Here is an 18,069-nt window from a genome sequence, read left to right on the forward strand (position 1 = left end):
ACGGCGGACCCTGGTGCTATCTTAACGGACAACCCTCTCCCGCAGAAGGAAAGTTTGCTGTTCGGAGCAGCTCACAAGCCCCAGCCTGGGAAGATCTCAGTGGCCTCAGATGGCCACCCCTCCATTCGTCGGCCATCATGGACACAAACTCCAATGTGAGTGACCATCTGACACGTGCCCTGACTCAGATGTTGGAGATCTCGAATCAGATGCTGCACATTGGAAATGCCATGTGCTCGCACTGAACTGAACAGGCGCTTCTGCATTCATAATTCCGTTCTCATCCTCCAGGGCCGCAAGCCCTCTAGATTGTTCATTCGGAACACCAACATAGGCTTCTGCCTGCCCTCCAGAAAGAAGAAGGGCCCTAGGGGTCTACCCAGAATCCCCACATGAGTATCATCCTGCATGGACCTCGATGGTACCCCAATATCCTAGGCCGCCTTTTACACTAATGTTCTGTCTGACAGCATGAGACCCGACCTCCCATCAGCCCGCCATGTAGATGGCCCCATATCCTGCAGGTGGGACCTGCCATGGTCAGAGATTGTCATTTCTACCAACCTGAATATTCAGGCGTCTGTGCCCAGACCATAGCTCAAATTGTGGCCTAGGGGGAATGTCAAACATGAAAGAGCACTCCTCCTTCACCACGAGGGGAAAAGCTTGTTGTGGGGTTGGGGGTCTAACACTCAGAGTGGACACCAGTGGCAAGGCGCATGAGATCATGCCCATCCAGGAGGGATATCCTGGCCACAAGCAGTTATTTTTCTCACAGCCTGAGCCCACTTTCAAAGCAGCCCCCTTGCTAACTGGACCGGGAGTCCACATATCGGGTCTGACATGACCCTAGGCCCCAATCCTCATCCTTGGTTGGGTTCTCCAGGAGGCTGGACCCATAGGCCGACTCTGGAATCCTATTATGGCGGGACCCCTGAGACAGAAAACAACACTCTTCCTGTTTGGAAGACACCAAACACTTGGGATCTGGGCAAAATCTTCACTGAGGCAGAATCTCCCATGGCGCCATGAGGCTACCACTAAATTCCGTGGCCAACCCAGACACCCAACCCAGACAGAAAAGCCTGCAATCCTGCCTACCCATTGCCTTCATTTCAGCTGCCGTGGAAGTACAATGACGTTCCGCAGATCGGGCCTGCCATCACCTCACCCGTAACCCCATATCGAGTTTGTATTTGAAGACTTTTTCCCCGAAACACTGGCTGACAGGCCCTGCTGGATGGGGCCTCTGGAGACTCAGCACAGCACACTGACTGCCCACATGAAGGAAACTCTGCCCTTCCCATTTGCACAAACCCTCCAGATTGGGAGACACCAGCAATGCCACTGAGCCAAACCCAAATTCATTGGCTGCCTTGGATAAAATTCACATTTGGACACAGGCCAGACACCTATGAACCGGCAGACACCCCAGTCAATGGCCGAGGCAGAAGATGGGACCTGACATACCCCTAGGACCTCAACGGAACCCTAGCTTAGGTTTGCCAGCATCTGTCTCCAGAGGAAACTCTGGAATACCTACATATATTCCAACACTTGATCCCTGAGCCACAAAACTGAACACCTCCAGTCCCTAGAAGGCAACTTGGCTCTTGGGAGCTGCGTCCAACACTCAGCGGAGGAGAATCCTGCATGTCGCCTGAGCCCTTGCCACATTTTAAGGTCTCCCTGGACACAAGCCAGCATTGTGACCCATCAGAATGGGGCTCCCTGTCACCTCAGCCCCATGGGCACTTTGCCCCAGAGCCACCAGAACCAAATGGCCTTGTTCCTGGGGTGGAAGGGTAACTGGAACTGGGCTTTCCAGGCATCCATGCAGTGACTTCTGCTACAATGTCTATCCATACAGGGGACCCTGGTGCCATCCAAACGGAGTCCCCCTGTCCCACAGAAGGAAAGCTTGCTCTTTGGAGCAGCTCACAAGCCCCAGCCTGGGAAGACCTCCATGGCTTCATGAGGCCACCCCTCCATTTGTCGGCCATCATGGACACAAACTCTGGCATGAGCGACCATTGGACACGAGCCCTGACTCAGGTCCTGGAGATCTGGAGTCAGAGTCTGTACATTGGAAATGCCATGTGCTCGGTACTGAATTGAACTGGCGCTTGTGCATTCAGAATTCTGTCCTCACCCTCCTGTCCCACAAGCTATCCAGATTGTTCATTCAGGAGCCCCAACGCAGGCTTCTTCCTTCCTTCCAGAAAGGAGAAGGGCCCAAGGGGTCTGCCCAGAATCCACATGTGAGGATCAAACAGCAGGATCCTTGACCTTGACCCCAATTTCCTAGGCCGCCTAGTGCACTAATGCTCTGTCTGACACAACCTGAGCCCCGACTTGCCATCCGCCCCCGCGGTAGCGGCTCCCATATCCCACAGATGGGTCCTGCCATGGCCACTGACTGTCATCTCTAAGCAACCTGGGTATTCAGACATATGTGCCCAGACAATAGCTCCAATCCCAGCCTGTGGGGGATCCTCAAGCATAAAAGAGCACTCTTCCATCCCCATGATGGGAAAAGCTTGCTGTGGGGATGGGGGTCTAACCCTCAGAATGGGAGCCAGCAACCTGGCCCATGAGACCACGCCCACCCAGGAGGGCTGCCCTGAAGAAAAACAGGCATTGTTTCCCTCAGCCTGAGCCCGCTTTCAAACCAACACCCTCCCTAGCTGGACCAGGAGCCCGCATAACGGGCTTGACATGCCCCTGGGCCCAAATCCTCACCCTCGGTTGGGTTCTTCATGTGCCCTGATCCAGAAGCCGACTCTGGAATCCCTGCTATCGCAGGACCCCTGAAATGGCAACAACACTCTTCCCTTCCCCCTGATAGACACCAAACCCTTGGGAAACGGGCAGAATCCTCACAGAGGAAGAATCTCCCGTGGCTCCATGAAGTTACCGCTACATACCACGGACAACACAGACATACTACCCAGAGAGAAAAGCCTGGGCTCCCGCCTATCCATTGCCCTCATTTCAGATCCAGAGGCTCTGCCCTTACGGTCCGCAGATCGGGCCAGCCATCACTTCGTCCAGAATCCTATCCTGAGTTTGTGTTTGCAGACTTTGGTTCCCAAAGTCCTGGCCAACAGGTCCTGCTGGATGGGGTCTCTGGAGACTCAGCACAGCACTTTGCCTGCCCACATGAATGAAACTCTGCCCGTCACATTGACATAAACCCTGAAGAGTGGGAGATACCTGCAATGCCCCTGAGCCTACCCCAAATTTGTTGGCCACCTGGAAGAAAGGCTCATTCGGACACATGTCAGACACCTACCTCCAGGCAGACACCCAGGTGAATGGCCCTGAGTCAGAAGAAGGAATCTGACATACCCCTACCTCAGCAGAACTATAGCTTAGGTTTGCAGGCATCTGCCTCCAGAGACAATCTCTGGAATATCTACATATGGTCCAACACTTGATCCCTGAGGCACAGAACAACACTTCCTTTCCCCAGAAGGCAACCTGGCTCTTGGGAGCTGCATCCAACCCTCAGGGGAGGAGAATCCTGCAGGGCGCCTGAGTCGCCGCTACATTCTAAGGTCTCCCTGGGCACAAGCTAGCATTGTGATGCATCAGAATGAGGGTCTCCGGGGGCGCCTGGGTGGCTCAGTGGGTTAAAGCCTCTGCCTGCGGCTCAGGTCATGATCCGAGGGTCCTCAGATCCTGTCCCACATCGGGCTCTCTGCTCCTCAGGAGCCTGTTTCCTCCTCTCTCTCTGTCTGCCTCTCTGGCTGCTTGTGCTCCCTGTCGAACTAATTTCATATCTGGCAGCACTGCCCTCACGGTCTGCAGATCAGGCCTGCCATCACTTTGCCCAGAACCTATACCGAGTTTGTGTTTGCAGACTTTGTCCCAAAAGCCCTGGCTGACAGGCCTCCAGGGTGGGGCCTCTGGAGCCACAGATCAGGACTCTGACTGCCTACCCAAAAACAAAACCCTGCCCGTCAGAGTTGCACAAACTCTCCAGATTCAGAGACACATGCAATGTCCCTGAGCCCATAGCAATTTCGTTGGCTGCCTTGGAAAAATGGCACATTTAGATACATGCCAGACACCTACTTCCAGGCAGACACCCAGTCAATGGTCCAGAGTCAGAAGATGGAACCTGATATACCCGTAGCACCTCAAAGGATCCCTAGTTTAGGCTTGCAGGCATCTGCCTCCAGAGGTAGCAAACTCTGCAATACTTACCTATGGTACAACACTTGATCCTTGAGTCACAAAACAGAACTCCTCCTGTCCCCAGAAGTAAACCTGGCTCTTGGGAGCTGAGTCCAATAATTAGGTGAAGAGAATCTGGCATGGCGTCTAAGCCCATGCCAGATTCTAAGGTCTCGCTAGATACAAGACATTATTGTAACCAATCAGAATGTGGTCCCTGTCACCTCAGTCCCCCGGGGACGTTGCCCCAGAGCCACCTGATCGAAATAGCCTTGTTCCTGGGCTGGAAAGGTAAGCGGAGCTGGGCTTTCCACACATCAATGTGGTGACTTCTGCTATGACGTCTTTCCATACACTGAACCCTGGTGCCATCCAAACAGACTCCCCCTGTCCTGCAGAAGGAAAAATTGCTGTTCGGAGCAGCTCACAAGCCCCAGCCTGGGAAGACCTCCATGGCCTCATAATGCCACCCCTCCACTCATTGGCCATCATGGACAGAAACTCTAGTCAAGCAACCATCTGACACATGCCCTGACTCATTTGCTGGAGGTCTATTCTCAGACGCTGTACACTGGAAATGCCATGTACTTGGCACTGAAAGGAACGTGCACTTGTGCGTTCAGAACTCCATCCTCAGCCTCTTGGCCCATCAGCCTTCCAGATTGTTCATTCGGAAGCCACAACACAATCTTCTGCCTGCCCTTCAGAAAGAAGAAGGGCCCTAGGGGTCTGGCAGAATCCCCACGTGAGGATCACGTGGGGAACCTTGAAGGCACCTAGTGTCCTAGGCCGCACTCTGCACTAATGCTCTGACACAGCCTGAACCCTGGCATCCCATCAGCCCCCAGGTAGCTGGCCCTATATCCTGCAGGTGGGACGTGCCAAGGCCAGAGACACTCATCTCTACCCAACCTGGGTATTCAGGAGTCTGTGCCCAGACCATACTCAATTTCCAGCATATGGGGCAACCTCAAGCATCAAAGACCACTCCTCCTTCCCCACGATGGGAAATGCTTGCTGTGGGGATGGGGGTCAAACCCTCAGAGTGGGAGTCAGCTGCATGTCCCATGAGAACTCGCCCACCCAGGAGGGCTGCCCTGGCCACAAACAGATATTGTGAACCCCAGCCTGAGCCTGCTATCAAACCACCCCTCTCATTAGGTGGACCACTAGCCTGCATATCATGCCAGACATGCCACAAGGCCCAAATCCTCACCCTCGGTCGGGTTCTCCAGGCGCCAGGACCCAGAAGCCGACTCCGAATCCCTGCTATGGTGGGACTCGTCAGATGGAAACAGCACTGTCCCCTTCCCCCTGAAAGACGCCAAACCCTTGGGAGCCGGGCAGAATCTTCACAGTGGCAGAAACCCCCTTGGCCCCATGAGGCTACCGCTACATTTCATGGCCAAGTGAGGCACACAACGCAGATAGAAAAGCCTCTGCTCCCATCTCTCTCATCCCAACCTCTCCACGCTGCAGCACTGCCCTCATGGTCTGCAGATCGGGCATGCCATCACCTGGCCCAGAACCCTATCCTGAGTTTGTGTTTGCAGACATTTGTCCCAAAAGTCCTGGCCAACTGGCCCTCCAGGATGGGGTCTCTGTAGCCACAATGCAGGATTCTTCCTGCCCACCCAAAGGAAACTGCCCGTCACATTTGCATGAACCCTCCAGATTGGGAGGCACCTGCAATGCCCCTGAGCCCACCCCAAATTCACTGGCCACCTTGGGAAAAATGCGCATCCGCACCCATGCCAGACACCTAACTCCAGAAGGACACCCAGGTCAATGGCCCTGAGTCATAAGATAGAACCCAACATACCCCTAGGACCTCAACAGAACCCTAGCTTAGTTTGTCAGGATTCTGCCTCCAGAGGAAAACTTTGGAATACCTACATATGGTCCAGCACTTGATCCCTCAGCCATAAAATGAACACCCCCTGTCCCTAGAAGGCAACCTGGCTCTTTGGAGCTGCGTCCAACCCTCAGGGGAGGAGAATTCAGCATGGCGCCTGAGGCCTGCCACATTCTAAGGTCTCCCTGGACAAAAGCCAGCATTGTGACCCATCAGAATGACTTCCCTGTCACCACAGCACCCTGGGCACTTTCCCCGTATCCACCAGATCGAAATGGCCTTATTCCTGTGCTGGAAGGATAAGTGGAGCTAGGCTTTCCGGGCATCCATGCGGTGACTTCTGCTATGACGTCTTTCCATATGGTGGACCCTTCTGCCATCCAAATGGACTCCCCCTGTCCCCAGAAGGAAAGATTGCTGTTCGGAGCAGCTCCCAAGCCCCAGTCTGGGAAGACCTCCATGGCCTCATGAGGCCACCCCTGCACTCGTCGCACAACATGGACACAAACTCCAGCATGAGCGATGATCTGACATGTGCCCTGACTCAGGTGCTGGAGATCTCGACTCAGATGCTGCACATTGGAAATGCCATATGCTGGGCACTGATGGACTCAGCACTTGATGAACCAGCACTTGTGCGTCCAGAATTCCGACTTCAATATCCTGGCCCGCCAGCCCTCCAGATTGTTCATTCAGAGCCACAATGCAGTCTTCTGCCTGCCCTCTCGAAAGAAGAAGGGCCCTAGGGGTGTGCCCAGAATCCCCACGTGAGGATCAACTTGCATGGACCTCGATGTCAACCCAATGTCCTAGGCTGCCCTATGAACTAATGCTCTGTCAGACACAGCCTGAGCCCTGACTCCCATCAATCCCCCAGAAAACGGGCCCCATATCCTGCACGTGGGACATGCCAAGGTCAGAGACTGTCATCTCTACCCAGTCTGGTTATTCAGGGGTCAGTGCCCAGACCATAACTAAAATCCCGGCCTATGGGGAAACCACAAGCATCAAAGAGAACTCCTCCTTCACCTCGATGGGAAAAGCTTGCTGTGGGCATAGGGTCTAACCCTCAGAGTTGGAGCATTCTGCATGGCTCATGAGATCACGCCCACACAGGAGAGCTGCCCTGACCACACACAGGCATTGGAAGCCTCATCTTGAGCCCGCTTTCAAACCAGCCCCCTCGCTAGCTGGACTAGGAGCCCGCATATCGGTCCTGACATGCCCCTGCCCCAAATATTCACCCTCGGTCAGGTTCTGTAAACGTCTGGACCCAGAAGCTAACTCTGGAATCCCTCGTATGGTGGGACCCCTGAGATGGAAAACATCACTCTTCCCTTCCCCCCCCCAAAAAAAAACCAAACCCTTGGCAGCCTGACAGAATCCTCTCAGAGGCAGTAACTCCCATCGCCCCATAAGGCTACCGCTACATTCTGTGGCCAACCAAGACACACAACGCTGAGAGAAGAGCCTGCACTCCCGCCTCCCTGCTTCCCTCAAGTCCGACCCCACCACATTGTCATTACGTTCCGCAGATCAGGACAGCCATCACCTCGACCCTAACCCAATCCGGAGTTTGTGTTTACAGACTTTTGTCCCCAAAGCCCTGGCTGACAGCGCTCCAGGATTGGGCCTCTGGAACCAGAGCGTAGAAACTGCCTGTACATCCGAAGGAAACTCTGCCTGTCACATTTGCACAAACCCTCCAGATTGGGAGACAGCTGCAATGACCCTGAGCCCACCCAAAATTCATTGGTCACCTTGGAAAAAAAGTGCATCTGGACTCATTCCAGAAACCTACCTCCAGGCAGACACCCAGGTCAATGGTTCTGTGTGAAAACATGGAACCTGACATACCCCTAGGACCTCAATGGAACCCTAGATTAGCCTTGTAGGCATCTGCCTCCATAGGCAAACTCTGGAATACTTACATATGGTCCAACACTTGATCCCTGAGCCACAAAACAGAACACCTCCTGTACCCAGAAGGCACCTGGCTCTTAGGAGCTGCGTCCAATCCTCAGGGGAGGAGAATCCTGCATGGCACCTGAGCCCCCGCCACATTCTAAGGTCTTCCTGGACACAAGCCAGCATTGTGACCCATCAGAATGCGGGTCCCTGACAACTCAGCCTCCTGGGAACTTTGTCTCAGAGCCAACAGATCCAAACGGCCTTGTTCCTAGGCTGGAAGGCTAAGAGGAGCTGAAATTTCTAGGCATCCATGCGGTGACTTCTGCTATGACGTCTTTCCATATGGGGGACCCTGCGGCCATCCAAATGGACTCCCCCCGTCCTGCAGAAGGAAAGATTGCTGTTCAGAGCAGCTCCCAATCCCCACCCCACCTGGGAAGACCTCCATGGCGTCATGAGGCAAACCCTCCACTCGTCGGCCATCATGGACTCAAACTCCAGTATGAACGACCATCTGACATATACCCTAACTCAGGTGCTGGAGATCTGGAGTTAGACGCTGCACATTGGAAATGCCATGTGCTCTGCACTGAACGGAATGGGCAGTTGTGCATACAGAATTCTGTCCTCATCATCTGGCCCACCCTCCTTCAAGATTGTTCATTCGTGAGCCACAATGCAGTCTTCTGCCTGCCCTACAGAAAGAAAAAGGGCCCTAGGTGTCTGCCCGGAATCCTCACATGAGGATCACCCTGCTGGAATTTGAAGGCACCCCAATGTCCTATGCTGCCCTGTGCACTAATGATCTGACACAGCCTGAGACCTGACTTCCCATCAGCCCCCAGGTAGCAGGCTCCATATCCTGCATGTGGGATGTGCCAAGGCCAGAGACTGTCATCTCTACACAATCTGGGTATTCAGGCATCTGTGCCCAGACCATAGCTCAAATCCCAGCCTATGGGGGAACCACAGGCATAAAAGAGCACTCCTCCTTCCCCACTACAAGAGAAGCTTGTTGTGGGGATGCGTATCTAACCCTCAGAGTGGGAGCCAGCTGCATGGCCCATGAGAGCACATCCACCAAGGAGAGCTGCCCTGGCCACAAACAGGCATTGGGACCCTAATCCTGAGCCCGCTTTCAAACTAGCTCACTCGCTAGCTGGACGAGGAGATAACTTACCGGGCGTGACATGACCCTAAGCCCAAATCCTCAGCCTCAGTCAGATTCTCCAGGCACCCGAACCCAGAAGCTGACTCTGGAATCCCTGCTAGGGTGGGACCCCTGAGATGGAAAACAACACTCTTAACTTCTCCCCGAAAGACACCAAACCATTGAGAGCCAGGCAGAATCCTCACAGAGGGAGAATCTCCGATGGCTCCATGAGGCTATGGATACATTCCATGGCCAACCGAGACACAGAACCAACACAAAAAAGCCTGCATTCCCGCCTCCCCATCGCCCTCATTTCAGATCCCGTGGCACTACCCTCTTGGTCCACAGATTGGGTGTGCCATCACCTCACGCTAGCGCTATACCGAGTTTGTGTTTGCAGAATTTTGTCCCCAAAGCCTTGGCTGACAGACCCACCAGGATGTTCCCTCTGGAGCTGCAGTGCAGGACTCTGCCTGCCCACCAGAAGGAAACTCTGCCCATCACATTTGTACAATACCTCCAGTTTGGGAGACTACTGCAATACCCCTGAGCCCACCCTAAATTCATCGGCTGCCTTGGAACAAAGGTGTATTCAGACACATGCCAGACACCTACCTCTAGGCAGACACCAGGTCAATGGCCCTGAGTCAGATGATGGATCCATACATACTCCTAGGACCTCAAAGGAACCCAAGCTTAGGTTTGCCGGCATCTGCCTCCAGGGGAAAACTCTGGAATACCTACATATGTTCCCACACTTGATCCCTGAGCCACAAAACAGAACACTTCCTGTAACCAGAAGGCAACCTGGCTCTTGCAAATTTCATCCAAACCTCAGGGGAGGAGAATCCTGCATGATGCCCGAGTCCCCAACATATTCTAAGGTCTCCCTGGACACAAGTAAGCATTGTGACCCATCAGAATGAGGCTCCCTGTCACATCTGCCCCAAAACTTAACCCCAGAGCCAGCAGATCAAAATGGCATTTTTCCTGGGATGGAAAGGTAAGCGGAACTGGGTTTTTCAGGCATCCATGCAGTGACTTCTGCTATGACGTCTTCCATATGGGGGACCCTGATGCTATCCAAATGGACTCCTCCTGTCCCACAGAAGGAAAGCTTGCTGTTCAGAGCAGTTCACAAGCCCAAGTCTGGGAAGACTTCCATGGCCTCAGGAGGCCACCCCTCCACTCGTCAGCCATCGTGGACACAATCTCCAGCGTGACCGACCATCTGACATGTGCCCTGACTCAAGTGTTGGAGATCTTGAGTCAGACGCTGCACATTGTAAATGCCATGTGCTCGGCACTGAACTGAACCAGCGCTTGTGCATTCAGAAATCGGTCCTCACCCTCCTGGCCGCCCGCCCTCCAGATTGTTCAATCTGGAGCCACAACGCAGGCAGCTGCCTTCCCTACAGAAAGAACAAGGGACCTAGGGGTCTACTCAGAATCCCCACATGAGGATCAAACAGCACGGACCTCGACAGACCCTCAATGTCCTAAGCTGCCCTGTGCACTAATGCTCTGTCTGACACAGCCTGAGCCCCTACCTCCCGTCAACCCCCCAGGTAGCGGGCCCTATATCCTGCAGATGGGACCTGCCAAGGCCAGAGACTTCATCTCTACCCAACCTGGTATTCAGGCATCTGTGCCCAGACCATAGCTCAAACCCCAGCCTATGGGGGAACCTCAAGTATCAAAGAGAAACTCACCTTCCCCACGATGGGAAAAGCTTGCTATGTAGAAGGGGGTCTAACCCTCAAAGTGGGAGCCAGCCTCATGTCCATGAGAGCACGCCCACCCAGGAGGGCTGCCATGGCCACAAACATGCATTATGAGCCTCAGCCTGAGCCTGCTTTTAAACCAGCACCCTCACTAGTTGGACCAGGAGCATGCATATCGGGCGTGACATGCCCCAAGGCCCAAATCCTCACCCTCCATCCGGTTCTTCAGGTGCCTGGACCCAGATGCTGACTCTGGAATTCCTGCTATGGCTTGACCCCTGAGATGGAAAACAGCATTCTTTCCTTCTGCCCGAAAGACACCAAACCCGTGGTAGCCGGGTAGAGTCCTCACAGAGGCAGAATCTCCCATGGCCCCATGAGGCTACCGCTACATTCCATGGCCAACCAAGACACACAAGCCAGACAGAAAAGCCTGTGCTCCTGCCTCCCCATCGCCCTCATTTCAGATCCCGTGGCACTGCCCTCACAGTCTGCAGATTGTGCCTGCCATCACATCGCTGCTATAGAGGAGAGTCTGTTTCTAAAAGAGGATTGAATGTGACATTCATTGCAGGAAATGTGGCCAAACGAGATGGAACATGAGTTTCAATATGTTTGAAAGTGAATTGTGATCCAAATAATAGCGGCTCCATATATCTTAAAATATCATTCTAATAGTTTTGTGAAACACAACCTCCCTCCCACCTCCCCCCCCCACACACACACTTAAGAGTCCCAGAGAATTTAGGGAGCAAGTGAGGGGTAGCACTCATGGAAACAAACCTCAGAGAAAATACCTTAATGAAAAAAAGTATCAAAGTCAGAAACCGTCAAAACTGGAAAAGTTAACTTCTTACCTATCAAGAAATAATCAAGATATTCGGGACTAAACTCTCTTAAACAATCTAACCTAAAAGTCCCCTACACACAAGTATGACAGCAAATCCAATACCTGAGAGAAAAGAATAAAGACCAAGATACATACCCACTACCAAGACTAGGTCATGAACGTACACATCTGACATCTCAGGTAATGACAAATGTGTTTTAAGCATTCCTCAAACACCTCCCAACACCCAAAAAGTCAGGTCAAAAACACCAATTTGAGAGTCAACACTCTGACACATTTAATGAAGGCAAAGCCCGTTCTACTCATCTATTCCCAAAATGTAGGAAGAGGGAAGCATCTAATTTGCAATGTCAAAGACCCAATTCAGATAAGGATCTCATAGGAAACCAATTGCATACCATTTTAATCAGTAAGATAATAAAACTATACTTCATTTCTTGTCTCTTTCTTTCTTCATCTACATGTGAAATGGCCTGTTTTTCTTTCTTTTCAATCCTATTTCTTTTGTTCGGGAAGTCAGCCTTTCATCCCTCATACTTTTGTGAGATAGTGTTCCCTGATTCTTTAGTTGCATATACCACTGACTGCTCTTCAACAGCACATATGCCACATCACATCCATATGATGAACCAGTTCCCTCATTCCTGGCACGTCCCATCCTTCTGTAATCCTCAGCTTGGTTTCCAGATTCCTTTGTCTCTCCTGGTTTGTCTCCCTTTCCGACTTCTTTCCCTTCCGTTTTCCCTTGCTTCTACTAATATCCATGGTATTCCTCATGTACCACTTATGAGGGAAGCAATATGCAATTTCTCTTGGTTTGCTTACCTTTCTCATTGAAAATAACCCAGTAATGTGTCATTCATGTCAAGGCGAGTATCGGGACTTCATCCTCCCCAATGGGGGAGGCATATTCTGTTGCCTGAATGGACCACACCTTCTTTATCCATCATTCTTCCTTCTCTACTTTGCATCACTTAATTTTTTTCTGGTACCTGTCTTCCAGGTAACTCATTGGATCCTCTGGTTCTGCCAGCTTGCTGGACTTTGCTTCCAGTCTCATAAAATCTTTTTCATCAGGGCCTCTTAATTTTATTTTTTTTATCACCTTTATCTCTGTGGTTTGAAACTCCATGATGCCACAGCATGAATTGATTCTTCCATCTTTGTTTTTGTTCTAGGTCTCTGTCTTCTCTGTATTCGAAAAGCGCATTCTGTTTTCTACCTTCAGGTTAATTTCCTCAGGAAGAGCTCATGGAGTTCCCAGGGTGACTCTTGTGGGAGTCATTTCTTTCCTATTTCTTTCTTAATCTACATGTAAAACAGCCTGTTACTCTTTCTTTTCAATATTTCTTCTTATATTTGGGGAGCCAGCCATTCATCCATCAGAAGTTTTTGACATAGTGTTTCCTGATTATTTAGTTGCATATGCCACTGAGCGCTCATTATCATCTGTTCCACAGCTCCTCCATAAACATTAACCAGTTCCCTCATTCCAGACATGTCTCATTATTCTGTAACCCTCAACTTGGTTCTCAGAGTCCTGAGTCTCTCCTGGTTTGTCTCACGTTTGGACTTCTCCTTCCGTTTTCCCTTCCTTCTACTAATATCCATGGTATTCCTCATGTACCAAATGAGTGAAGCCATATGATATTTCCTTGGTATGCTTGCCTTTTTCACTGAGAATAACCCAGTCCTGTGTCACTCATGCCAAGGCGCATATCGGGGATTCATCCTCCCAAATGGTGGAGACCTACACTGTTGCCTGGAAGGACCACACCTTCTTTATCAAGTAGCCTTTGGAAGGACATCTTGGCTCCTTCAACTGATCTGCTAGAGTGGTCATGGCAGGCCATCGATGAAGGCTGTATATTTTCCTCTGAGTAAAGAGAGTTGGTCATCACTGAACCCCCATGACCACAGCATGTATTGATAAGTAATGATTACAAGGAGGGCTGTCCAGATCTCTTCCTTCAGGGGTAGTTATAATGCAGAATGTCACTCTCCTTGAAGCCTTTGCAATGGTGTTTAAGGTAAAGTCAGGTACACAGAGCCCTCATCCCTTAGGTCTGGTGTTTCAGAGCACTAGGAAATGAGGACATGGACAGCACAATGCATCTACGCCCTCGTACTTTTCCTGGAAATGTGACATTCCTTCCCTTATTCTTTCCCTTATATTCCAAGATGACCAAGCACCAAAGGCAGACCCTCTACCCTAGAACCCATCGGGAAATGAAGCTAAGAAAGGATGCTCTCAGCCATAGGATGTCAAAGGTCCCAGAGAGTTAATGTTAGTCAAGAGACCTCTCTCTTGATTGAGATCTCTAGAAACTGCAGTGGAAAATTGAACACCATACTCTCTCTGGAGAAATATTGGCCTCAATAATGGTACATGGAACATCATTTAGTTTTCTCTTGGTATTGAAAGGGGAAGTGGGAAAGGAACATAAAAGACCACCTGAGTTCATGATCAGGCTAGCACAGTTTTTTTCCTGTCCTTGCCAAGTCTTCCTACCTAAAGCCATAGGGCACATAGGTCATGAGAAAGGGATTGCTGCTTCGGTGAAGTCAGCTTCTGTGATGTCACAAAGCTTTAAGTCATAGCATCCACTCCTCCCCAAACAACCCCTAATAATTCCATCTGGCTGGAGTAGTCATGGGTCATCCAGGAGGATCCAAAGCCCTCCCATACCACTGGAGCTTCCTGGGTATTTCACCAGGACAGTTTGCAAAGCAAGTCCGGGTCACATTCTCCATAGCCGAATTTGTAGTCTTTGTCCGTGACTGTCACCACCAGCCCTCTGAACTGAGACTGGCAAGAATCTACAATTCCATCTTACACAAGCAAGGTCAAGAAAGAGTCAGGACTAAAACCAAGCCTCAGGTGAGGAACTCCACGCCCTGCACATGTGCATGGTCCTCCCACCCAATCAGGACTCTTCTGACCAGGAAAAGGGCCACCAAAGAAAGCTCACAGTGAACACCCACAACCATTCCAAAGATATGTCTGGAGTCTTCAACAACGAGGACACGAATTCCTCTAGCATCTCCAAAAATCTTGGCAAGACCACCTCACCATCTTCCAAGCTGTCAAAGCACCAGAGGCAGACCCTACACCCTAGAACCTTAGACCCATGTTGGACTCCTTTGTTTGGAGGCCACAGGAGAAAGAATGGGGCATATGGGAATAGAACCATTGACCACTGAAGACATCGGAAAGGCTTTTGTGTCAGTTTAAGGAAGACAACGTGTATCTATAAAGGATATATTGAAGAGGAATCAGTGGCGTATGATCCCTGAGCATTCCCTCAAGGTAGTGCAGTTTCCCTCTGTGCAACTGACTGGAGATGTTGCCTTAACCATACCATTTCCATTCCCCAAAGGTTTTCATGGGATAAACAAACAGTGCCTATTTGTTGCGGATGTTGGGCATGTTCTAATGAAGCCAGGTGAGGAGGAAAAATGGGAGAAAAATGGGCCATTGTAGCAGGACAGACAGTGGATGCTCCATGTTCGTGGGTAGATGCAGGGAAATGAATAGAGGAGAACAAGGGAGCTCAGAACAAATGACTGCCATATTAGAATGGTGGGAGGTGCTCTGGACCTGGCTGTATTCCATAGGGATATAGGTCCAAATTCAATAAACCATCCTCTGTCACCAGTCAATCCTTATCAGCTGTTTCTTTTTGTTGTTGTTGTTTTTCCACGATGTTAATGCATGTATTTGACAGAGAGACAGAGAAATCATACTCAGGGAGGGAGCTGGAGAGGGAGAAGCAGACTTGCCTCTGAGCAGGGAACGTGAGGTGGGAGACAATCCAATGAGCCTGGGACCAACAGCTGAGCTGAAGGCCATTTCTGAACTGATGGAGACACCCAGGGACATGATCTTTTTCTTCTTCACACCTCATTTTCTTTTATTTTTTTAGCTTCATTTGAGCATAACAGCATTCATTGTTTTTTACACCACACCCAGTGCTCCATGTAATATGTGCCCTCCCTTATACCCACCACCTTGTTCCCCCAAACTCCCATCCCCTGCTTCATCAAGAACCTCAGGTTGTTTTTCACAGTCCATAGTCTCTCATGATTCACCTCCCCTTCCAATTTCCCTCAACTCCTTTCTCCTGTCTATCTCACCTTGTCCTCCATGTTATTTGTTAGGCTCCACAAATAAGTGGAAGCATATGATAATTGGCTCTCTCTGCTTGACTTATTTCACTCAGCATAATCTCTTCCAGTTCCATCCATGTTGCTACAAAAGTTGGGTACTCATCCTTTCTGATGGAGGCATAATACTCCATCGTGTATATAGAACACATCTTCCTTATCCATTCGTCCATTGAAGGACATATTGGTTCTTTGCACATTTTGATGACCATGGCCATTGCTGCTATAAACATTGCGGTACAGATGACCCTTCTTACATTTTTAATTAGTTAATTTATTTTTTTTTCAGCGTAACAGTATTCATTGTTTTTGCACAACACCCAGTGCTATATGCAATACGTGCACTCCCTATTACCCACCACAGGGTTCCCCCAACCTAGCACCCTTGCACTTTCAAAACCTCAGGTTGTTTTCAGAGTCCATAGTCTCTTATGGTTCACCTCTCCTTCCAATTTACCTCAACTTCCTTCTCCTCTCCATCTCCCAATGTCCTCCATGTCATTTGTTATCCTCCACAAATAAGTGAAACCATATGATACTTGACTTTCTCTGCTTGACTTATTTCACTCAGCATACTCTTGTCCAGTCCCGTCCATGTTGCTACAAAAGTTGGGTATTCATCCTTTCTTTTTCTTTTTTTTTTAATAAACATATAATGTATTTTTATCCCCATGGGTACAGTTCTGTGAATTACCAGGTTTACACACTTCACAGCACTCACCATAGCACATACCCTTCCCAATGTCCATAAACCCCTCCCCCTCTCCCAACCCCACCTCCTTCCAACAAACCCCAGTTTGTTTTGTGAGATTAAGAGTCATTTATGGTTTGTCTCCCTCCCAATCCCATCTTGTTTCATTTATTGTTCTCCTATTCCCCTAACCCCCCATGTTGCATCTCCACGTCCTCATATCAGGGAGATCATATGATAGTTGTCTTTCTCCAATTGACTTATTTCACTAAGCATGATACCCTCTAGTTCCATCCACATCATCGCAAATGGCAAGATTTCATTTCTTTGGATGGCTGCATAGCACGCCATTGTGTATATATAACACATCTTCTTTATCCAGTCATCTGTTGATGGATTCTAGGTTCTTTCCATGGTTTGGCCATTGTAGACATTGCTGCTATAAACATTCAGGTACACGTGCCCCTTCGGATCACAACGATTGTATCTTTAGGGTAAATATCCAGTAGTACAATTGCTGGGTCAAAGGGTAGCTCTATTTTCAACATTTTGAGGAACCTCCATGCTGTTTTCCAGAGTGGTTGCACCAGCTTGCATTCCCACCAACAGTGGAGGAGGGTTCCTCTTTCTCTGCATCCTCGACAGCATCTGTGATTTCCTGACTTGTTAATTTTAGCCATTCTGACTGGTGTGAGGTTATATCTCATTGTGGTTTTGATTTGTATTTCCCTGATGCCGAGTGACGTGGAGCACTTTTTCATGTGTCTGTTGGCCATCTGGATGTCTTCTTTGCAGAAATGTCTGTTCATGTCCTCTGCCCATTTCTTGATTGGATTGTTGGTTCTTTGGGTGTTGAGTTTGCTAAGTTCCTTATAGATTTTGGATACTAGCCCTTTATCTGATATGTCGTTTGCAAATATCTTCTCCCATTCTGTCAGTTGTATTTTGGTTTTGTTAACTGTTTCCTTTGCTGTGCAAAAGCTTTTGATCTTCATGAAATCCCAAAAGTTCATTTTTGCCCTCGCTTCCCTTGCCTTTGCCGTTGTTCCTAGGAAGATGTTGCTGTGGCTGAGGTCGAAGAGGTTGCTGCCTGCATTCTCCTCAAGGATTTTGATGGATTCCTTTCTCACATTGATGTCCTTCATCCATTTTGAGTCTATTTTCGTGTGTGGTGTAAGGAAGTGGTCCAATTTCATTTTTCTGCATGTGGCTGTCCAATTTTCCCAGCACCATTTATTGAAGAGGCTGTCTTTTTTCCATTGGACATTCTTTCCTGCTTTGTCGAAGATTAGTTGACCATAGAGTTGAGGGTCGATTTCTGGGCTCTCTATTCTGTTCCACTGATCTATGTGTCTGTTTTTGTGCCAGTACCATGCTGTCTTGATAATGACAGCTTTGTAATAGAGCTTGAAGTCCGGAATTGTGATGCCACCCACTTTGGCTTTCTTTTTCAATATTCCTTTGGCTATTCGAGGTCTTTTCTGGTTCCATATAAATTTTAAGATTATTTGTTCCATTTATTTGAAAAAAAATGGA

This window comes from Meles meles, chromosome Y (genome assembly GCF_922984935.1).
Source record: "Meles meles chromosome Y, mMelMel3.1 paternal haplotype, whole genome shotgun sequence".
Taxonomy (NCBI): Eukaryota; Metazoa; Chordata; class Mammalia; order Carnivora; family Mustelidae; genus Meles; species Meles meles.